The sequence below is a fragment of the Mustela erminea genome, chromosome 1 (genome assembly GCF_009829155.1).
Source record: "Mustela erminea isolate mMusErm1 chromosome 1, mMusErm1.Pri, whole genome shotgun sequence".
NCBI classification, from domain to species: domain Eukaryota; kingdom Metazoa; phylum Chordata; class Mammalia; order Carnivora; family Mustelidae; genus Mustela; species Mustela erminea.
This window is the reverse complement of record NC_045614.1, coordinates 216,531,227-216,554,601: the sequence shown is the minus strand read 5'-3', so window position 1 is coordinate 216,554,601 and position 23,375 is coordinate 216,531,227. Positions and strand designations below refer to the sequence as shown.

Below are 23,375 nucleotides of genomic sequence, written 5' to 3'. Positions count from 1 at the left end.
AAGTAGGAATCATCTCTGGCTTTTGGCACATTTACGAGTGGATTTACGGTTATGCCACCAGCCACCAGTTAACAAGGGTGGGGTCCCGACATGTCCTACTAGCAACACGGGCAGTGGCGGAGATGGAAACTGTCCCTCCAACACTGTCTTCTTCTCCTCACTGTCTTCTTCAGAGTCTTCTTGTTTTTTCTCTGGGTGGAACCCAAACACTGGTGTTTAAAGCAGCAAACAAGCTTGGAAGCTTTCTCCAGCCAGACAATGGGTTTCCTGCTTGTCATTTCTTGTCCTGCTCAGACACCCCAATGTGCCTCCTTTGGACACTGGATGGGGGAGTTTCCAGCAGCAGGGTCCCTGGAGGGTCCCTGGGGTTCCTGCTGCCCTAGGGGAGAATGCAGAAGGGACATCCCTCTGCTCAGACTACAAGACCACGTCTGACTGTGGGTCCCACGCTGAGAAATCCAAGCTGAGCTGTTTACCTTCTGCAGGAGTTCGTGGGGCTGTCCTAACAAATCATATAAATTTAGTGGCTTAAACAACAGAAATGTAATATTTCACTGTCTGGAGGCTGGGAGTCTGCAATCTGGGGGCTGGCGGGGCCCTACTCCTTTTTAAGTCTCTGGGGGAGGATGCTTCTGTGCTTCTCTACTAGCTTTTGGTGGCTGCCGGCCATCCTTGGCGGTCCTCGGCTTGTCGACGGCTCACCGCACTCCCTGCCTCCATCTTCACGTGGCCTGCTCTTCGGTGACTCTTACACGGTCCTCCTCCCTGTGTGTCTGTGTCCCAAGTCCCTTATCTTCCGGGTCCTCCAGTCATCGTGGCCCCTTTAAACACGAACTCCCCACGCCCTCCCGCCACGCCCGTCACCCTGTCCTACCTTCTGTCTCTGCAGATCCGACTCCTCTAGTTACCTCATGTTAGGGGAATCACACACTATGGGTCCCTTTGTGTCTGGCTGGCGTCACCCAGCGTGACCTCCTCGAGGTTCGCCCTTGCTGCGGCAGGTGTCAGAATGTCCTTCGTTTCTAAGGCTGAGGGCGACTCCCTGGCCCGAAGGTTCTAGGTTTTGCATCCCTCGAGGGACACTCGGTTCCTTCCTTTCTCCAGGTCTTGCGAACGACGCTGCTCTGGACGTGGGTGTGCGGACAGCTCTGGGAGACCCTGCTTCCGATTCTTTCGGCTTTATGCCCGGGTTGGATTACCGACCATATAGCAATCTACGTTTAATTGTTTCTGGAGTCGTGAATGTTGCCTTTTAGAGCAGGGGTTTAAACCACTGTCCAAAGTGAGACGCTTAGGGCAGAAGGAAAAACGTGCCTGAATCTCGTCAGCCTTACAGAAGGGCATGATTCTGGCTCTTCGATCACGGCCAAACGATCTCACTTTTCCGAGCCTTGATTTTCTTGTCTGAAATGAGAGCGCGTCCATCCGCCGGGGTTGTGCGGGGCTTTGAGAACATTGAGCTTATTGGGAAAATGCCCAAGGCTCGTGGCTCAGAGCTGGGGTCCAAGAGCCATCCCCAGGCCCCTGTGTTTGTGCCACAGAGAGGTAAGAACGATTTTTACACACTTTCAGGAGTGTAACAAAAAAAAAAAAAAGAAGAGGAAGACTAGACAGCAGAGTCCCTATGCTCCCTACAAACCCTAAAATATTTACGCCCTAGCCCTTTATGGGAAAAGGCTTGAGATGGCCCATTTAGAGAACAGTCTCCGATTTCAGAGCTCAAGGTCAGCCTTTGCTGCATTGTGAGCCTCAAGACCTTGACCAAGCTATTCCATCCATCTGTGCCTCGATTTCCTCATCTGTAAAGTGGGGATAACGCCCCCTCCCCCGGGCTTGCTGTCTACCCCCATCATGTCTCTGCTCAACACAGCCACACTGAGCTCCTTCTAGCCCATTCTCTATGCATGTCTCCTGTTTTCTGGGCGGTCTGTCTCCCTAGCTGGGATGTGAGGTTCACAGGCACGGGACTTCCGTGTGCTCTGCTCCCTGATGTGTCCCCGGTGCATCCAGCAGCCCTTTGCAGGGAGCGGGTACTCAGCAAATATTTGCTGAATGAGTTCTGACCCCATCAGTGGGGTTTGGGGAGAAGGAAATGATATAACACACAGAGCATGGGGAGACGGTGCTAGAGGGATGGCACAAGACCCCTGGGGCACATTGAAGGTACCTTCCCACAAGGCAGGTTCTTGGGCGGGGGGGTCTTCTCCGGCCACCGCCGTGGCCCAGCACCACTTGGTAGTGAAAACAGGAAGCATGGTAGAAAAGTCCGGCGTGCCTCCCGGAGGCTGACACATGGGGTGTGGCGCCAGCAGGCTGCGGACCAGCCCAGCGATCCAAGGCAAACACGGTCAGCTTCCTGGGGACCAGCCCAACGAGTCCCCACACCTTCCTGGGCATCACCCAGGGGCCGGCCAAAGGTGCTGAAATGGCAGGTCCTGTTGGTGCAATGTGCTCGGGGACCTGGCGCTTCCCCGTGCCGCAGCCCGCGTCTGCGGAGTTGGCAAAACGTCCCTCCACTCTGTGACACGGCCCTGGGCGCGCACGGACCCCAGCTCACTGACGGAGGCTCGGAGGCCCTCGCTGAGGCTCGCTGCTGCCGTGCGACGTTGCCGGGACTGGGTCCCAGGAGGGTACGCGGTGGGGGCTGCTCTGACGCGGGGGATGGGTGCGTCGAGAAGAGGACGGGAGAGTCACTGCATCTCTGACTTTCTGGAGAAGGAGGGAAGGCAGAGCATCTCTCCTGCCATGCTGTCTAGCCATGGTGCTTCCGGAGCCGAGGGCGGGGCAGGGGACAGGAACGGGGCAGGGGTGGGGGGGGGGGAGGGGACTCTGCTCTGATGAGCGGCAGCTGAAAATCTGGAGAAAGACGCTCCGACTCGAGGGGGACCCCCCCGACTCCGTCCCTAGAGACGGCCTCCCAGGGACACAGGGCTTTCGACGTCAGACCCAACAGGCGAGGAGCCCCCCACGAATCTCCACGGCCTTCCGTCTTGGCTGCGCGGGGACTGACGCAAGCTCACAAATGTGCTGACCTGGTTTTCATCGCAGGGCCCCGGTTCATTTCCTGCGGTTCTCCCCAGGGCAGGCCACGCTCCCAGCACCCAGGCAGCCAGGCCGGGTGGCGCTCGGGGCAGGGAGGGAGGAAGGCGGAGGAGCAGAGACACACGGCTTTGTTGACAGATGAGCAAACTGATGTCACGGAACACAGGTGTCTCCCTGAGCAGGAAATGCAAGAGGAGTGACATGCCTGAGGTTTGAGAGCGATCGTTGGTACACAATCCGCTAAGACAGGCTAACAGGACAGGCCCCGGGCTCCAGGGCAGCAGAGGAGGCAGGTCAGGGAGGCCCACCGTCTGGGGCAGAGGAACCTTCTGGCAGCTTCTCTGCCGGCTCGGGGACGCGGTGAGGTTGCCGGGATGAGGAGCCAGAAAAGGAACCGCTGCCCAGGGCCGAGAGCACGATCTTCATGTCACAGGACGGCCACACTTAGACGGTGCGAACATACTGTGACCGCAGACTTTCTGCTCAGGCCCCTGCTGTAGCAAGTCAACTGGCGTTAAGATCTTTGGTGCAGACGACACCTGAACACGCAAGGACAAGCTGCCGGCAGAGACCGGGGCCGGCTGGTGGGGCTCCTTGCTGACCCCAGTCTGCACGGGGTCCTGTCCTCCAGGCTGTCCCCGGAGGAGGCGGCAAACTGCTCTAGGAAGCGAGTGTTTCTCGAGTGTGTGCTAGAGGCCCGGCGCCCACCCAGCCCTGCAGGTGCACAGCCTCGGTGGCCCTTCCCCGATCCCCGGAGCCGCGAGCTTCTGTGGCCCAACACAGAGAGGAGGAAGAACAGGATGGAGAAGCTTGTTCGTCCGAGCAGAGAGGGGCTCCCCAAAGTCACTGCGGCTGACGCCAAAGTCACTACGCGAGCTGTTGGGAGAAGGTGAGATATGGGTGATTTCTAATTTGCTTTTGGATTCTGAGCTCCTGCTATTGGGACTCCGAAGGGGAATGTGGCCGTGCTCACCGCGGCGCAAGTCCTAGAGCTCTGCACTCAGCCCAGCCTTTGCACATCGCAGAGCAATGGGCCTCATTATTCTGCTCAGAGGGTCAAGGGGCACCGACGGCGGGCACGTCACATCCATTCACGATGGATATGGTCACGGCCAGTCTGGCTTGGGCAGCTGGTCAACCACAGGGACCCAGGCCATCCTCGGAAGGGGCCCGGCCAGTGGCCTCTAGTGTGGGGAACACGAGCTAATGTGGAAGTGACCAGGAGGTCAGGCACGACCAGCTGTGCCACGCAGACACTCCCTGTGCGGGATCCCAAGGCCAGAGCCAGGCATTGTGCAAGCAGAGGGTGACGGGGTGGGGGACAAAGGTGTGAGGGATCTGGGTGAGAGAGAAAGAAGAGCCTTCCCACTCCCACCAGTGCCTGCTGCGTCTGGGCCGTTTGGGAAGGTGAAGACTGCTGGTCTCAGTGCTGGGCAGCCGAGTGTGCCAGAACCGTGGGGACGCAGGAAGGGGGCATTTGTGGTACGTGCCGTCTTCGAGGGTCTTGCACACTTGGATGGGATTCTCAACTTCCCTCCTCCTAACGGTGCCCCAACAGGCAGCGGGTCGTCAGGTGTCGTCAGGTCCCAGATCTGCTCATCTGCCCTGACCTCTCCTCCTTATGCTACTGTCTAGGTTGACTGCACTGCTTTTCATCGAGACCATCACTTTGGAAAAAGGCATCTCCTTGGGTCTATCACTCCTTCTTCTGGACTCCATTCCTGGCTCTGACTGTGGGTAAGTTCCTTAAACTCCAGCTCATGTCTCTGGGTAGTCATGAGCTTGAGGGATTTAGGGTGTGCAAAGGCCCAGAGCAGAGCCCGGCCCACAGGAAGGACTGAGTACCAGTTGGCTATGTTTAAGATCGCTGTGGTCTCTCCTGCGGCACAGGAGCCAGCAAGCTGTTGAAAACATAGCTAATCACATCGCCTTCTGCTTTTAGGTCCATAAAAAATTATTCCCCAAAAGGTTCTGTGAAAGGGTCCGGTGTGATCCTCTCCAGTAACTGAGACCAAAATAGTCTGCCTGGGGGTGTAAGAGAGGACACAAAGAATCACAGGGATTTCCCTCCAAAAAGGGAGAGAAACTATTTCATGGCTCTCGGTTCCGGGAAGGAATTATTGGCATAGAATTCATGGAAGGAATCCTCAACAAAGACATGAGTATGTTTGTCTACATAGAAGGAAAATGTCGTGGGGGTAGAAATGATACAAGACCAAAATAAGTGGAAAATTTTGCAAATATATCAGCATAAATATGACAAGAAAAGGGTTGAACTCCTTGATATACAGCAGAACTCTTACCAATGAGTATGAAAAACACACTCCACCAAAAACAAACAAACAAACAAACAAACAAACAAAAACCCACAGTCAAAAAGCATACAATTTGCACATAAAACACTAAAGTCTCAGAATTCCGAAAATGCTGATCACACAGGTCATGGTTCTGGAGGACCCTGGGCCCAGACACCGAGCCGAGTGTTTTGCATGTACGTGTTGATTCGGTCCTCACAAGGGCTCCATGAAGTGGGCCCGCCTGACCCCTGGTTTGTTAATGCACAAGGAGGCCAGAATTTCCCCCAGGTCCCCCGGTTCTAATCAGCAGAGCCAAGAGCTGAGCCCCTCTTGGACTCTGAAGCCTGGAACCACTATGCTATATAATTGAATTTTTAAAGTAAGCCAATTTTTAAAGATATAATCTCACGAAGAGTCAAACGCAAATCAAACCACTGAAGTGGCATCTTCCGCGATGAGACCAACATATGGTTTTGAAATGACGGCGTCCACTCGGGGTGGGACATGTACACCTACACACCGGGGCCTGAGAAGAAGTTGCACGATCTGTTTGGAAAGCAATTCTGAGATGTGTAGGAAGAGCCTTAACAAGTGTCCTTCCTCGGGGACGCCTGCATGGCGCAGTTGGTTAAGTGGCGGACTCGTGGTTTCAGCTCAGGTCATGATCTCAGGACCAGGAGATATGCCCTGCACCCAGCTCTGCCCCGGGTGTGGAGCTGACTTGAGGGTCTCGGTCTCCCGCTCCCTCTGTCCCTCCCCCTCTGCCCTCACCCCCTCCCTGCTTGTGCATTTGCAGTCGCTCTAAATAAATAAATAAATAACCAAATTATATATATATTTATTTATTTGACAGACAGAGATCACAAGTAGGCAGAGAGGCAGGCAGAGAGAGAGAGGGAAGCAGAGAGCCCGATGCGGGGCTCGATCCCAGGACCCTGAGGTCATAACATGAGCCAAAGTCAGAGGCTTTAACCCACTGAGCCACCCAGGTGCCCCTAAATAAATCCTTTAAAAAATGTTCTTCCTCTATGACCCGGGGACTCTAGAAATCTATTGTAAAAAAGCAGAGACGTGATCAAAGCTTGCGAATCCAGAAGGTATATCACAGCATCACTTACATACAAAATTTGGAAACAACGCAACTACCTACCACGACCTGAGAGAACAAATCATGGTGCCTCTGGGGGGGTGGGATATTGCACATCCTTCTTAAAGCATTTTTTTTTTTTTTGAGGGACACGGGAAGAGCTCGCAGAATCGTGGGAGCAGACGGATGGCGCTGTGAGATTCAGAAGTGAAGACGTTTAAACTGGGTTTGGGGGAGTAAAGGGGGAAATTCCCAAGCAAAGGTGGAAAATGCTCCAGACAGAATTCAAGGTGAGCGAGGACCAGAGGCCTGAGAGAGCCTGGCGTCCTGGGTTTGTGAAGTGGCCCTGCAGGGGCCCGGCCGCCCAGGGCAGTGGCGGGCGGTGGGCAGGAAGAATCAGTTAGGAAAGCCGCGGAAGGGCCTGGGAACCAACCAGCCTTTTCAGCGATAAGGAAACAGGGTTTTTTAAATCTGCCACCACCACCCCCCCAATAAATTCTGCAGGTACAGACAATCGGGAAACTCCAGCAGGTAATAAACGGGAGGAAACGACGTTCTCTCATCTCGCACGCGGTGAAAGTGTTTATCACCGCAACATTCTGTTCTAAGCATAGATGGATAGGCGGATATTTTACAAAAGGAATAACTGGAGTTTTTAATGTAACGTCAATAATTCTTTATGATTCTGAGGGCACCTGGGTGGCTCAGTGGGTTAAAGCCTCTGCCTTCGGCTCAGGTCATGATTCCAGCATCCTGGGATGGAGCCCCGCCTTGGGCTCTCTGCTCGGCCAGGAGCCTGCTTCCCCCTCTCTCTCTGCCTGCCTCTCTGCCTACTTGTGATCTCTGTTTGTCAAATAAATAAATAAAATCTTTTAAAAAATTAATTCTTTATGATTCTGTCTCCTCTCACCAGAGTGTGAACAACTCAAAATTAGGAACCGTGTCATGCTTTCCCAGCATCGGGGACGATTCCTGTGGGTGGGTGGGTAGGACTTTCTTCTGTGACATCATATTTACAAAATCCGCCCCCCAACTTCTCCCCACCTTGAATAGCCCCGCCTCCCACTAAGGAGCGCTTGCAAAAGGCCTCAATTTCTTTATCCTGGAAATGGTGAGAGCTTGTATGACAAACAGATGTGGGGACCCATTCAGGAACCCCCCCTCAAGTTGGCATAACGATTATTCTAAGTTAAGACATTTGAGATTCAACAGAGGCAGAACAAAGCCTCTTTGGAGCTTCCCTTAGTTGACGAAAAGCAGCAACTTCTGAGAAATGAGGCTGTCATATATCCCCTCCCTGGGGACATACAGCCCTGAAGAAGACAGAAAGACCATTCATACCTGTTAAAGCAAACATTATCGCAAATTCTCTCTTGCCTGTTCTCCTAAAAACTCCTTTGTCATTCCTAAAGAAACCTATTTGTTTTCCCCATGGAAAAAAAAGCCCCTCGAAGCTGTTTCTTCCCTTCCCCTATTCCTCCAAAGTTAGCGGTGTCCATTTTTGACCATAAGCATTTCAGGAGTCCGCTACTGTTGTGTTGGATCCCACACGCATAGGAAAATCCCTCCCATTGATGGCTTTAATATACAAGAACCTGAGAGGGTAGGGAAAAAGTTTTTCCTCCCCTACACAGGCAATGGCCCCAACATACACAGCAAGAGAATGAACCACAACTTCTGTACCATCAGCCCAGAATGGTCAGAACCCGGTCAGTGAGTGCCAGCTTCCCTAACTTGGGTCCTCGCTTCTAATTTAGGGCCAACTGGAGAAAGTCAAATATGCTCCCCTAACAAAACACAAAGGATGCCCCACTTCTGGGAGCCTGCCCCCGCTTCCCGTGGTGACAGCCCCCACCCAGGGCACAATAAAGCTCTCCTTGCTTTCCCCCATGAAGCGTTCCAGGTCCCCTGCCTGCCTTTGAGTCTCTGCTGAACGCACATGATGGTGACTGACGCCCCTCATAGCGCAAGACCTAAACATGCAGACTTTTTGTGTTCTCATTTGGGTGTCATCATCATTCCCACGATGGGGATAATAATCGCTTCACCCATGTCGGGCTCTGACAGTAACTGCTAGGCAAGGAGCCTTCCCAAAGGCACCTGTCCACCTCCTGGAGCCGTTGGACAAGCCGGAGAAGGTTTGGCAGATGTGTATGTTCTTGGAAATGCTCTTTCCACCAGCGACTACTCAACAAAGACAGAGTGAGGAGTGAGGGCAAGAAAACGCTACCTCTGGGGGTTGAGAGATTCTAGCAATTGGCAGGAAGGTACAGGGTAGCTTTTACACACTTGGACTCTGGATTCAGAGCTGGATTCAAATCCTAGCTGTGCCAGTCAATAACCTTTGCCAGATACTCCCCTTCTTGCTAAAACAGGCCTAGGATGAGTGCCTGCCTCCTGATCTGCGTGGACTTGAAGGAGAGGGCAGGCGAAGGCTTGGCCCAGCCTCAGGAGGGCCGCACACATGCACTGCTCCCGGGTCCAGGGGAGCCCCTCACCTGCCATCCGACCTGGGCCAGCCCATGGCTCCAGGCTAGGGCTGAGCCTGGGAAAGGCATTTCCAAAGCAGCATCCAAAGGCCTGGTGGGCGCGGGAAGTGCAGATCGGAATGCTTATCTGCCCACATCAGCAGAAGGTGAGAGGCTGCCAGCTCTTGCTGGGGGGACAGGATGAGGTAGGAAGCAGGTTAGGGTTCTTGGAAAGGCGAAGACCCCTGAGCAGAGCCTCACTTCTGCCTTGCACGTGCCAGGAGGGCTCAAGGGGGAGGGTCCCTGGGGACAAGGGAGCCTCCTGTTGTTGGCTTAGACCTCAGGCCTGGGCCCCTGGTCTGGCTGGAAGCAGAACTTTTCTGGATCTCAGCCTCGCCTCCCAGGAAAGCAGGAATGATCTTTGCCTTCCTGCCCTGCAGCGAGCTGGTGTGTGTAGAGTGATGGAAAATCACCCTGTGAAATGACATATGGGTGGGAAATTCTTTTTTCTTTCTCAAGATTTATTTATTTATTTTAGAGAAAGTGTGAGGTGGAGGGGCACAGGGAGATGATCCAAGCAGACTCCAGTCTGAGCGTGGAGCCCAACACAGGGCTTGATCCCACAAGCCGTCAGACCACAACCTGAGCCTAATCCAAGAGTCAGATGCTTTCCCAACTGAGACACCCAGATGCCCCTGGGTCTGAGGTTCTTGTTGATGTCCAGACTGGTTACCTCCGCTCTCTAGAGATGGGGGCAAGGTATCTCCAAGAATAAGGGGTTCAGAATAAGCCGGGTTTGAAGGGTTCCCATGGACCCCACCTCTTTTGCTTTAACAAACTCCCACTTGGAGAGACAAGGGGCACCCCACAGTTACCTGAATTTTTAACCTGCCAGAAGCCATGGAGCAGATACTGGGATGATTGGGCCCAGTCCAGGGGGTTCCCCAGGTGTGAGGGGTCCGATTACGATGTCTACAACTTCATAGCCAAGGGGAAAGACGGTTTCAAACCCAAGTGGAGAGGATCCACGGTCTTGCCTTCAGATGAAACGTGACCTCTAGCAGGGCGTGACCACCATATTTGTTTCCTGTGGCGGCTGTAACAAATACCACACATCTAGTAGCTTAAAACAGCACAGGAGTATTCTCTTACAGTCCCAGAGGTCTGAAATGAGTGGGAAAGGGGCCACATCAAGGTGCTGGCAGGGCTGGCTCCTTCCAGAGGCTCTGGGAGAAGTCTCGCCTCTCCCAGCATCCACAAGCTCCTGGCTGCACCTCTCTGACCATTGTGAATGTTGCTAACTTGCCTCTTCCTCTAACTTGACCCTTCTGCCTCCCTCCCTCCTATAAGGAGCCTGGAGATGATGCTGGGTCCACCTGGATAATCCAGGAAAACTTCCCCATCTAAAGTCTTTAATTTCATCCAGTCTGTAATGTCCCTGTTGCCATGTAAGGAAACATATTCAGGGTGTGAGGATAAGGACATGGACGTTTGGGGGGGTCATTATTCTCTCTACTACACCCACAGGGGAAAGTAACAGGACTGCCTTTGGGGTATAACTGAGGGATGAAAGGGCCACCCATGGGCCACGGCATTTGCTTGCTCTGTGGGTCTCAGGAGTAGCTCTTCAGAAGTGGGAATTTCGGCCAGAAGAGTTTCATGTCTACATCATCTAATGAAAGATAGCACCCGAGCCAGGTTGGCGGAACAAACTTCTTCCTAGAACCGAATCCAAGCACACATGTGTCAGCCCTGGGCATCAGAAAGCACACATCTCTCTTTGTTTTCCACCTGCAGTGGCCAATGTCCCAGTGTGGGTCAGAACCCATGGAGGGTGGGCACCTCTGTGGGGGTGAAGCAGCGTCCTCCAGGTCTCTGGCTTTCTGCACGTCCAACCTGGCTCCGGAGGAGGATGTTTGCTGGCACCTGGTGGTGGTGTCTTCTCCTGGTGGTCTTCTCCTGAGACCTGACATCCTACATACACCTGGGGCAGGGCTGTCCTGAGGCTGCTGCAGGCTGGAGGTATGTCTCCAAGAAGCATCCTTGTGGGCCATGGAGAGCAATTGCTTCAAGCTTTTTAAGAAATACGTGTTCTCGGTGGACACAGATGCTGCCATGGTTCAGCATCTGTCTGTTCACACTCTAACACAGAAGTAAGGGGACACCGCCTTCCAACCTGGCTTGGAGCACATCTCTGGCCAGGAAACCGAGTGGAGACAGGACCCCCCCCCCCCAATGTCCTCCATGGGGTGCAGCGTGAGGCAGCGTGGAAGAACACAGAGAGGAAAGGAAACGGGTAGGTGGGAGCTGTGTGGAATGACCGGGTCCCCGGGACAATCCGATGGCTCGCTTGCATTTAAAATATCTGGGCTGTGGCAACAATCACCACCTGTCCATTAGGAGCCTACCCTCTTATAACTATCCCAGAGAGAGTTCACTGCAAGTAGTGGAAAGGAATAAAAGAGGTAAAGCAGAAATGGTAGAGGGTAGAGCGTTGACCAAAGCTGCCTCGGCAGGACACCTCCGCAACAGCTGTTGACCAGGTGCTCGGAAGCACCGCGAGAACCCAGGCATCCAATACGCAGTAGCAATGGGAGTGGTGGGACCATCCAAAGGAAGCGTGTTAGTTATTTTTTAAGACACCAGCTACATATGTCAGAGTCAGGCAGTCAAGGCGGTGACTCTGGGAATAGAGATCCCGGTCTCTAGCTTTGCTGCAGGAATGTGACACATCTGCCATAAGACGGACAGTTGGCTTGCCAGGATGGCCCGGCCGTCTTCTGCTCCCGGGATCCTCTGGGCTCTGGGTGTGGCCACACACCACAGATGCTTAGTCAGCCCGGGAGAAGGCGGTGTGAGTGAGGCCGCACCAGGGAAAGGGCAGGGACTTTCCGGGAGGGCCCAGCAGGCATCAGCAGGCACCATCAGCCTTGTGCATGTGGCCGCCATGTTTGCTTTGCCCAAGTGGAGTTCCTGGGGGTCTAGGCGATGTCATTAGACATCTTTCTTGGCTTGACTCCCGCCCCCCCCACCCGCTTTTTTTTTTTTTTTTTTTTTTGAGAGAGAGCACATGTGGGAGTGGGGAGGAGCAGAGGGAAAGGGAGAGAGAATCTCAAGCAGGCTCTATGCCCAGCACGGAGCCCGATGCAGAGCTCGATCCCACAACCCTGAGATCATGACCTGAGGTGAAATCAAGAGCCAAACGCCCATCTGACAGAGCCACCCAGGGGCCCCTGAAGATTTGAAACAAAATCATTTAACAACAGGGCACCCTTGGCCACACGTCTCTACCTCGCTAGAGTCAGATACCACCCAACTTTTCCATATGGCTCTCCAACGTCCCCCCAGTCCCGCCAGCAACCCCCACTCACTGGTTGGCCCTATTATGGGGACCACGAATGCATTTCATTCTTCAAGGCAAGATGAAAACCCCTTGTCTTTAAATCTGAAATCCAAAATAAACAGAAAAGCTTTCTCTGTACCTCATTTGATGGCAAAATCTGACCTGAAATGTGGCTCCTTTTTGACCAGAAATGACTATAAAAATATCATTTATGCCATTTACTGATCCCTTTCAGGGTGAAGGCTCTAGATTCTCTTGCAGAAATACTACTAGAGGACCGCACCAGGCCCACTGGTGGTGGGGGATTACCCAGTACCTACACCACTTTTCCTTCTTGAAATCCAAAGATCCTGAACACCTCTGCCCCTAAGTGTGTAGAGGGAGCAGGGCAGGTACAATAGGAGAGGCTCGTGGGCTTCCAACTGAGAACCTCTCCCACCTGGTGCTCACGGTAAGCCTCAGTGATCTTCAGGATCGCCGTTGGGTGAGTGGCTTAGATCATCCCCATTTTACAGATGAGAACACTGAGATACGCAGAGGTAAGTTGCTCAAGGACATAGCCAGAATTTGAACTCAGGCATTCTGCTTCCAAGGTCTCTGCTCTGAACCAACATGCCGTGCACGATACCTGACCTCAGGTAGCAAAATACACACTTTCCAAATTCATGCTGGGGCGGTGGTTTCTTAATGGCACGTGTAGAGTAAGCTTTCCCAGAGATTCCAGCCAGGCTAGGAAAACGTGCCCAGCTCTAACCGTCCAGCCAACTGATTCCCAAGGACGCACAGAGGCTCTGGCTAGGTCACCTGCCAGGTAAATCCCCAAGACACTCAGAGGTGGGCACAAAAATTGGGAAAGGATCCTTCACCTCGAGTGGTCGCTGGTGAGAAGACCCAAGTAAGGGCATCCGTTGGTTCTCCCAGAACAGGATGACGGAAGGCTCGCAGTCCCTGCATTCAGCCGGAGGAAGGTGTGAGCCCAGGTCGGTCACTCAAGCCATGTGTCCCAGGCAGCGACACCCAGGCCCCCTGAGCTGCTGGTTCAGTCCTCGGAAGCATGAGGGTGTCATGCTGGCCCGAGGGTCTCTTCCAAGAAGGCTAGTTAGCCAAGGCAGCTGATGGCTTGTCTTGGGTCTCCTTGGCAAATTTGCCTCCAAAGCATTAAATACAGGGCTTTCCACTGCCTTCACCTACTGGTTTCCCCTTGCCTTTGCCTAGACTGGGTGGTGTCCCTCCCCACGAGGACCACAAGGCCGTTGGCACTGTGGCTGCAACCCTGCCTTCCTGCTTCTGAAAATAGCATCAATCCATGGCTTTGATGGGGCTGGGGCCCTGGCAGCTGAAGTCCGCTGGTTCAGGTGGGCTCAGCAAGGGAGCCCGTGGTGCCCACTCCAGATCTAAAAGGATTCTGGCTTTGGAGCAGTGACCGTGTCACTGAAGACGGTAAGTTCCGTGGTGGAGTTCAGAGCCACATTGGCAGGACTGTGGCGCCCAGAGGTGCAGCTGTGTGGGTCCCCTTCCTTGGGGCAGGGGCTCCACCAGAAGTCCCTCCTGCAGAGTCAGTGAGGAGGGGGTGCTCAGGGGTGCCCTTGGCGGGACCTGAATCCTCCATGCTCCGGGAGGTGGCCCCGAGCCTGAGAAACAGGATTGGAGAGGCCGAGGAACTGATGACCCAGGTCTCTTTCAGGGGACAGATCTGACCCTCCCTGGAGGCAGTGGGTGACGCACTCCTGCTCGCAGCTCCTTCGAGGGGCCCCGTGGGCTCCCTTGGTGCTTCCCTGTCTGGAATTTGGGATCACACGCATGTTCCCACCTCTCCCACAGCTTCCTCCATCCGCCTTCCCTTCCCCCACTCCCCCTGCCCGTGGCTTTGGGGCAGACACACAAACCTTGAACATTGGTGACCTGGGCGGGGGGGCGCTGGGAGGCTGGAGGTGGAGGTGGGAAGGGGGCTTCTCGCCTATTGAATCACAGACAATTTGTTTATTGTAGTAAAACACACATAACACAAACTTTACTATTTTAAGCTTTTTAAAGTACGGGTCAGTGGTGTTACGTATACTCACACTGCTGTGTAGACATCCCCGTCATCCACTCCGGGACTCTGTTCATTCTGCAAAACAGACCCTGTGTCCCCATGAAGCGCTGACTCCCCAGCCCTTCCCCCAGCCCCAGGCTCCCACTGTCTTCCTTTGGGTCTCCCTGCACTGGACTCTGCTAGGGGCCTCGTGGGGCTGGGATCCCACAGTATTTGTCCTTCTGTGACTGCTGATTCCATGCAACACAGTATCCTCCAAGATCATTCACGTTGTAGCAGGTGTCAGAAGAGACCACGTTTTACGCACCCACTCGTCCGTCCACGGACCCAAGTTTGCTTCTGCGTTTTGGCTCTCGTGAGCACCGCTGCTATGAGCGTGGTGAGTCCCTGCTTTTGCTTCCAAGTACACACCCAGAAACGGACTTGCTGGGTCACTGGTAACCATTTCATCTTTTGAAGCACTGACCTATGGTTTTCCCCAGTGCCTGCCCCATTTCGCATTCCCACCAGCAAGGCACGAGGCCTGCGATTTCTCCGCAGCCTCGCCAACACAGTATTTTCTCTTTTTATCACAATGACCACCCCTGAGAGTGCGAGGGCTATTGTGAATGCCCCCACCCCACTGATTTCTGGGTTTTATGTTCCAGACAGTTCCTGAAGCTTGTCTTTGTAAAATGACTTTGAAGTCGACTTACGAGCCACACGCAAGCCCAGGGCTATCGATGGCCCCTACTGCTTGATCGTCTGTCTGTCTGATTCATCAGTGTCTGTACATATGTTGGCCTTTTCCAAAAGTCAAATCCACAAGTTCAAGCAGCCCCTGAAGTGAGAGGTAAAAGCATCCGCCATGGGCTCTGCCTCGTATGGTCAACCCTCGCGGCAGTGTGTTCCCAAAGGCCCGTGACGACCAGCCATGACGGTGTGGCCCGGCCACACACAGTGGATGCCCAGTGGCTCTGGAACCTGGTCCCCAGGCTGAAGGCTTGAAAGCGCTCGAGCTGGAGCTCCCTGGGGCCTTCGGCTCTGCGAGCGAATGGAGCTGCCCTGCTCGTAAGTCCTGGTAATCGCTCTGGTTCCAGGAGCTACGAAGACGAGTCAGAAACCCCAGCATTAAATCTCACGCCAGTTTTTCATTCTTCTTATTGTTTTTTTTTTAATATATAATGTTCTTCACAAGCTGTAAGTTCCCCTTTGGCCTCCCTTCCCCTCCCCCCTCCCCCCTTCCCTTCCCCAGTGGAGGAGGCACTGTGTTGGGATTCCCGGGAATTCAGCAGAGAGCTGTGCTCCCTGCCCTCGAGAAGTTCACGGCCCCGGCCCAGGGCCATTTGCCTGTAGTAGGTGTCGGAAAAGGCAAAATTGTGCTGGACCCCCGTCAAAGCGGGAAGGACAGGTTTAATCGGAATGAGGCCTACAGCAAAGAGGAGGGTCCCAAGGGCACGCTGTGTGGAGGTGACCCGGCATCTCGCTGTGTGGAGGTGGCCCGGCATCTCGCTGTGTGGAGGTGGCCCGGCATCTCGCTGTGTGGAGGTGACCCGGCATCTCGCTGTGTGGAGGTGGCCCGGCATCTCGCTGTGTGGAGGTGGCCCGGCATCTCGCTGTGTGGAGGTGGCCCGGCATCTCGCTGTGTGGAGGTGACCCGGCATCTCGCTGTGTGGAGGTGGCCCGGCATCTCGCTGTGTGGAGGTGGCCCGGCATCTCGCTGTGTGGAGGTGGCCCGGCATCTCGCTGTGTGGAGGTGGCCCGGCATCTCGCTGTGTGGAGGTGGCCCGGCATCTCGCTGTGTGGAGGTGGCCCGGCATCTCGCTGTGTGGAGGTGGCCCGGCATCTCGCTGTGTGGAGGTGGCCCGGCATCTCGCTGTGTGGAGGTGACCCGGCATCTCGGCATCTCGCTGTGTGGAGGTGGCCCGGCATCTGCAAGGGAGGAGGAGGAGGAGGGAGAGGGAAGCAAGAGGGCTCCGCAGGCTCAGGGAGGAGCTCATCGAGGGCCGCCCCTGGGAACCCCACCGGTTTGCTCACCAGCGTATGCAGGGGCCCCATCTTGAGGTGCCGGCTGGAACAGACCTCGAATTCTTCTGGCAGTCTTAGCTTTTCTCAGGGAGGCACGGTGAGGGGCCGGGGTCCTCCCTCCGTGGCCTTTCGCTCTCAGGTGCACTGTTAGCATTTGTTCAGGTCCAAGTTTGAGTCCTGGTGGGGAAGAGGGCTCAGAGGAGCCTGGCTACTTTGGACAAGGAGAGAGTCTTTGTCACAGGCATTCAGGAGCTTGCAAACAGAAAATACAACACACAGAGCCTCTGGGATGGGAAAACCCTAATGTTGTCCTAGGGTCGGGTATGAGGCTGGGCACCTGAGATGCTGTGCAGGCAGAAGTACCCACGGACGCGCAAGCCCTTTCACTATTGACAGCATCACGTACACATCTGGCTCCCCCTTCGGGGAAACAGTCATGGTTGCTCGCCAACAAGGTGTGGGCTAAGTTCAGGGAACAGTGGCTGTGCACCCTGAAGCCAAGACCAGACCACCCCACCCTCCACCGCCTACCGGCTGATTAACGAGCCAAAGAGCCAGTGACCCCTGGTATCCGCGCTCCGGGCTCTGAAGGTCTGTCGTGGGCATCCCCGGCTATCAGCTGAAGGCCACGTCCGTGGGCATGGGACCTGTCCTGAGGCTGACGATGGACATTCTACAGCGTCCGTGGCCAACGAGCCATCCTCACAGGTGCCGTGTCTGGCTCACGGTCCTGACACCAGCTCAGCCCGGACCACGTGCATCAGGCTGTGGGTGGGTCCCAAGTGGTACCCAGAGGCCGGGTGTGTGGCTGGGAGAGCTTCCAGGCACAGGAGACAGGAAGAGGCGGAAGCAGCCCGGCAGTTGGCGGGGTGGGGTCCTAGGGAGGTGTCGAAGTCGTGCTGGAAGTGAGCAAAGCAGGAGGAAGGGTCAGCGGGTCGAGGGTGTAGGAAGTTTGGGGGCAGGGCATGGAGGAAGGAATTGCTGTTTGGGAGGTGTGCTGGGAGCTGGGGAAATGCCACGGGCCTGGGGCTCAGGGTGGGCTCCGACACCTAGAAAAGCCTGGAGTGTCCAGGAGTATCTGGTGAGTATTGGGGCCTAGATATTCTAGCTCTGGAGAAGCAGGGAAACTTGACAGGGGCCTAGACACTGGGAATGTGGTGGAGACAGACGCTAGATCACGTACATGATGTGTTTCTTAAGGAACTGAATGTGCAGATTGATGTGGTGCCACTGGGCTAGTCCAAGGGCCCTCGGTCCCACCCCCCAGACTCAGGCTTGGTCCTGGTGGTCAGCCACAGAACGGCGACCAGAGACAGCTTCATCCTAACCCCTGGAGTGGGACTTTATGTGGCCAGAAAAGGACTCTGTGCAAGGATGATTCAGTTAAAAATCTTGAGACAAGCAGATGATCCTGCATCTTGTGGGTGGACCCTAGAGGCCAACGCATGCGTCCATCTAAGAAAGAAACAGAGGGAGACCTGACTACAGGGGAGGCGGTGGCCACGTGACCGGGGAGGCAGAGCCTGACGGGACGTGGCCACAGGCCTGGGGGGTGCAGGTGGACCAGACACTGGACCAGGCAAGGAAGGACCGTCCCGTATAACCCCGTGATTCAGCATCTCTGTATGTCAGGGTGCGCTCATCTCGAGGACAGCCACCATCCGTCCCCACACCGCGCCGTGTCAGCACCATGAGCTCTATTCCTGGTGCTGTGCCTTTCACACCCCGACTCACTCCCTCCCTCCCTGGAATTCTCTGACTTCCGCTCCCCCCACCCATTTGTCCCCCCCATGCCCCCCACCCCTGCCTGCCTCTCCCCTCCAACAAGTACCACTTGTTCTCTGTTTATAGGTCTAATTCTTTATTATTATTATTATTAACATATAATGTATTATTTGCCCCATGGGTACAAGTCCGTGAATCATCAGGCTTACACACTTCACGGCACTCACCATAGCACATGCCCTCCCCACTGCTCATCACCCAGATGCCCTATCTTACGCCCCCACCACTCAGCAACCCTTAGTTTGTTTCATGAGATTAAGGGTCTCCTATGCTTGGTCTCCTTCCCTATCCCATCTTGTTTCATTTTTTCCTTCCCTGCCCCCCACAACCCCCTGCTCTGCCTCTCAACTTCCTCATATCAGGGAGATCATATGATAATTGTCTTTGGCTGATTGACTTATTTCGCTCAACATAATACCCTCTAGTTCCATCCACGTCATTGCAAATAGCAAGACTTCATTTCTTTTGATGGCTGCGTAGTACTCCATTGTGTATATATCCCACATCTTTATCCGTTCATCTGTGGATGGACACCTAGATTCTTTCCATAGTTTGGCTATTGTGGAAATCACTGCTATAAACATTCAGGTGCACGTGCCCCTTTGGATCACTACATTTGTATCTTTAGGGTAAATACTCAGCAGTGCAATTCCTGGGTCGTAGGGTAGCTCCTTTTTCAACTTTTTGAGGAATCTCTATGCTGTTTTCCAGAGTGGTTGCACCAGCTTGCATTCCCACCAACAGTGTAGGAGGGTCCCCTTTCTCAGCATCCTTGCCAGCATCTGTCATTCCCTGACTTGTCAATTTTAGCCATTCTGACTGGTGTGAAGTGGTATCTCTTTGTGGTTTTGATTTGTATTTCCCTGATGCCGAGTGATATGGAGCACTTTTTCATGTCTGTTGGCCATCTGGATGTCTTCTTTGCAGAAATGTCTCTTCATGTCCTCTGCCCATTTCTTCATTGGATTATTTGTTCTTTGGGTGTTGAGTTTGCTAAGCTCTTTATAGATTTTGGACACTAGCCCTTTATCTGATATGTCATTTGCAAATATCTTCTCCCATTATGTCGGTTGTCTTTTGGTTTTGATGACTGTTTCCTTTGTTGTGCAAAAGTTTTGATCTTGATGAAGTCCCAAAAGTTCATTTTTGCCCTTGCTTCCCTTGCCTTTGGTGATGTTCCTAGGAAGACATTGCTGCGGCTGAGGTCGAAGAGTTTGCTGACTATGTTCTCCTCAAGGATTTTGATGGATTCCTATCTCACATTGAGGTCTTTCATCCATTTGGAGTATATTTTTGTGAGTGGTGTAAGGAAATGGTCCAGTTTCATTCTTCTGCATGTGGCTGTCCAATTTTCCCAACACCATTTGTTGAAGAGACTGTCTTTTTTCCATTGGACCTTCTTCCCTGCTTAGTTGAAGATTAGTTGACCATAAAGTTGAAGGTCAATTTCTGGACTCTCTATTCTGTTCCATTGATCTGTGTGTCTGTTTTTGTGCCAGTACCATACTGTTTTGATGATGACAGCGTTGTACTAGAGTTTGAAGTCTGGAATTGTGATGCCACCAACTTTCATTTTCTTTTTCAACATTCCTCTGGCTAGTCAGGGTCTTTTCTGGTTCCACATAAATTTTAGGATTATTTGTTCCATTTCTTTGAAAAAAAAATTGATGATATTTTGATAGGGATTGTATTAAATGTGTAGATTGCTTTAGGTAGCGTAGATATTTTCACAATATTTGTTCTTCCAATCCATGAGCATGGAACATTTTCCCATTTCTTTGTGTCTTTCTCAATTTCTTTCATGAGTACTTTATAGCTTTCTGGGTACAAATTCTTTACCTCTTTGGTTAGGTTTATTCCTAGGTATCTTATGGTTTGGGGTGCAATTGTAAATGTTATCCACTCTTTAATTTCTCTTTCTTCTGTCTTGCTGTTGGTGTATAGAAATGCAACTGATTTCTGTGCATTGATTTTATGTCCTGGCACTTTTCCAAATTCCTGTATGAGTTCTAGCAGTTTTGGAGTGGAATTTTTTGGGTTTTCCAAATAAAGTATCATATCATCTGCAAAGAGTGATAGTTTGACTTCTTCTTTGCCGATTCGGATGCCTTTTATTTATTTTTGTTGTCTGATTGCTGAGGCTAAGACTTCTAGTACTATGTTGAATAGCAGTGGTGGTAGTGGACATCCCTGGCATGTTCCTGACCTTAGGTAAAAAGCTTTTAGTTTTTCTCCATTGAAAATGTTATTCACTGTGGGTTTTTCGTAGATGGCTTTGATGATATTGAGGTATATAACCTCTATCCCTACACTGTGAAGAATTTTGATAAAAAAAAAAAGATTGCTGTACTTTGTCAAATGCTTTTTCAACATCTATTGAGAGTATCCTATGGTTCTTGTTCTTTCTTTTATTAATGTATTGTATCATGTTGATTGATTTGTGGATGTTGAACCAACCTTACAGCCCAGGAATAAATCCCACTTGGTCGTGGTGAATAATCCTTTTAATGTACTGTTGGATCCTATTGGCTAGTATTTCTGGTGAGAATTTTTGCATCCGTGCTCATCAAGGATATTGGTCTGTAATTCTCCTTTTTGATGGGGTTTTGTCTGGTTTTGGGATGAAGGTGATGCTGGCCTCATAAAATGAGTTTGGAAGTTTTCCTTCCATTTTTATTTTTTGGAATAGTTTCAGGAAAATAGGCATTAATTCTTCTTTAAATGTTTGGTAGAATTCCCCTGGGAAGCCATCTGGGCCTCGGCTCTTGTTTGTTGGGAGATTTTTGATGACTGCTTCAGTCTTCTTACTGGTTATGGGTTGTTCAGGTTCCTGGTTTAGTTTTGGTAGTTTATATGTCTCCAGGAATGCATCCATTTCTTCCAGATTGTCAAATTTGCTGGCATATATTTGCTCCTAATATGTTCTTATAATTGTTTGTATTTCTTTGGTGTTGGTTGTGATCTCTCCTCTTTCAGTCATGATTTTATTAATTTAGTTTCTTTCTCTCTCTCTCTCTCTCTCTCTTTTTTTTTTTTTTTTTGGTAAGTCTGGCCAGGACTTTATCAATCTTATTAATTCTTCCAAAGAGCCAGCTCCTAGTTTTATTGATTTATTCTACTATTCTTTGGGATTCTATTTCATTGGTTTCTACTCTGATCTTTATGACTTCTCTTCTCCTGCTGGGTTAAGGCTTTCTTTGCTGTTCTTTCTCCAGCATCTTTAGGTGTAGGGTTAGGTTGTGTACTTGAGACCTATTTTGTTCTTGGGAAAGGCTTGCATTGCTATATACTTTCTGCTCATTACTGCTTTTTTTGTGTCCCAAAGATTTTGAATAGTTGTATTTTCATTTCCATTTGTTTCCGTGAGTTTTTTCAATTCTTCTTTGATTCCCTGGTTGACCCAATCATTCTTTAGTAGGATGCTCTTTAACCTCCATGTATTTGAATTCTTTCCAACTTTCTTCTTGTGATTGAGTTCTAGCTTCAGAGCATTGTGGTCTGAAAATATGCAGGGAATGATCCCAATCTTTTGGTACTGGTTGAGACCTGATTCGTGACTCAGGATGTGATCTATTCTGGAGAATGTTCCATGTGCACTAGAGAAGAATGTGTATTCTGTTGCTTTGGGATGGAATGTTCTGAATATATCTGTGATGTCCATCTGGTCCAGTGTGTCATTTAAGGCCTTTATTTCCTTGTTGATCATTTGCTTGGAAGATCTGTCCATTACAGTGGGGGGGTGTTAAATCCCCTACTATTATTGTATTATTATCAATGTGTTTCTTTGATTCTGTTATTAATTGGTTTATATAGTTCGTTGTTCCCAGGGTTAGCGGCATAGATTTTTAAAATTATTAGATCTTCTTGTTGGACAGACACTTTAAGTATGATATAATGTCCTTCCTCATCTCTTATTATAGTCTTTGGCTTAAAATCTAATTTATCTGATATAAGGATTGCCACCCCAGCTTTCTTTTGATGTCCATTAGCATGGTAAGTTGTTTATCACCCCTTCACTTTAAATCTGGAGGTGTCTTGGGTCTAAAATGGGTTTCTTGTAGACAGCATATCGATGGGTCTTGTTTTTTAATCCATTCTGATTAGATCTGATTCTTTTTGTTTATTCCTTTGCATTGTTTTTTGGATTCTACATATGAGTGAAATCACATGGTATTTGTCTTTCTCAGTCTGACTTATTTCACTTAGTGTAATACTCTCTAGGTCCATCCATATTGCAAATGGCCTGTGCTCATCATTCTTTATGGCTGGGTAATATTCCAGTGAGTGTGTGTGGGGGGGGGGGGAGGGCATGTCTTCTTTATCTGTTTGTCTGTTGATGGACACTTGGGTTGCTTCCGTATCTTGGCTATTGTAAATAATGCTGTTATCAACATAGGGACATTTCTGTTGTTTTAAGCCAATGCTTTGATGTATTTGTTACAGCAGCCATGGGAAACTTATAGTCCAAGGGTGGGGGCCTGGTTGAGCTCCTGGTTGGGCTTGGGAGCCCCCCGTGGCTTTTGGAGGGAACTGGGGTGTTATCAGCCCGCAGACCTTCCCCCACTGTCTCAGGCGCAGAAGATGTGGGAAATGTTGCAGAGGTGGTAGTGTGGAGCAAGGCTTTCTCCTTCGGTTTATACCTTCCTGTAGCGCTTGGGTCTTCTACCCGTGTTTTTATTCTTCATTTATTTATTTTTTTAAAAAGTTTACTTACTTTAGAGAGAGATAAGGAAAGCACACACGAAAGGGGTGGGGTAGGGACAAAGGGAGAGGGAGAGAGAATCCCAAACAGACTCCTCGATGGGTGCAGAGTCCCACGCAGGGATCGCTCTCACGACCCTGGGAACATGACCTGAGCTGAAACCAAGAGTTAGATGCTCATGGACTGAGCCATGCAGGTGCCCCTCGGTGTTTTTATTTCTACAAGTGTCATTAGGAGTAATTCTTCAGGGGAGACTTTGTGTTTCCTTATTTGTGCTTGTCTCGAGAGGGTACCTGGGACTCCCACCACCCGGTGAATGTCACCTTTGTGGGCGGGTTACTGTCTCCTGGAGAATGTTCACCCCTCCCCCACTTCTGGCTCCTCCTCCTCCTCCTCCCATCCCTCCCTCTTCTCAGATGTCACCCGCTTCCCAGGGTGGAGAACCACCTCCCTGCCTATGGGCACCGGGCCCTCGGATGCCTTTTCTAAAGGTGCATTTCCCAAACAAAGACGATCCCTTTTCCCAGCAGAATGCCTGCCTCCGGGTCCCTTGGCATGTTTTCACCTTCAGGTGTTTGTTGCACACTTATTTTGGGCCGTGCCACGTGT

General features: G+C 51.6%; 3 long non-coding RNA genes across 4 annotated transcripts; all 3 read left to right on the top strand.

Moving 5' to 3' along the window:
• Positions 1 to 1,960: 1,960 nt before the first annotated feature.
• LOC116567725 lies at positions 1,961 to 22,963 on the top strand. Its single transcript, XR_004276317.1, has 4 exons — positions 1,961 to 1,972; positions 8,624 to 8,628; positions 21,295 to 21,300; positions 22,875 to 22,963. It is a non-coding gene; the product is annotated as an uncharacterized LOC116567725 (long non-coding RNA).
• Positions 2,407 to 7,149, top strand: LOC116567713. The gene is made up of 4 exons (XR_004276312.1): positions 2,407 to 2,630; positions 4,678 to 4,779; positions 6,574 to 6,716; positions 6,931 to 7,149. It is a non-coding gene; the product is annotated as an uncharacterized LOC116567713 (long non-coding RNA).
• LOC116567718 lies at positions 13,708 to 15,392 on the top strand. 2 transcript variants are annotated; one of them, XR_004276316.1, is made up of 3 exons: positions 13,708 to 13,949; positions 14,522 to 14,651; positions 14,924 to 15,392. It is a non-coding gene; the product is annotated as an uncharacterized LOC116567718 (long non-coding RNA). The 2 variants fall into 2 exon arrangements; XR_004276314.1 differs by having other exon boundaries at positions 13,708 to 14,004.
• Positions 22,964 to 23,375: the final 412 nt, after the last annotated feature.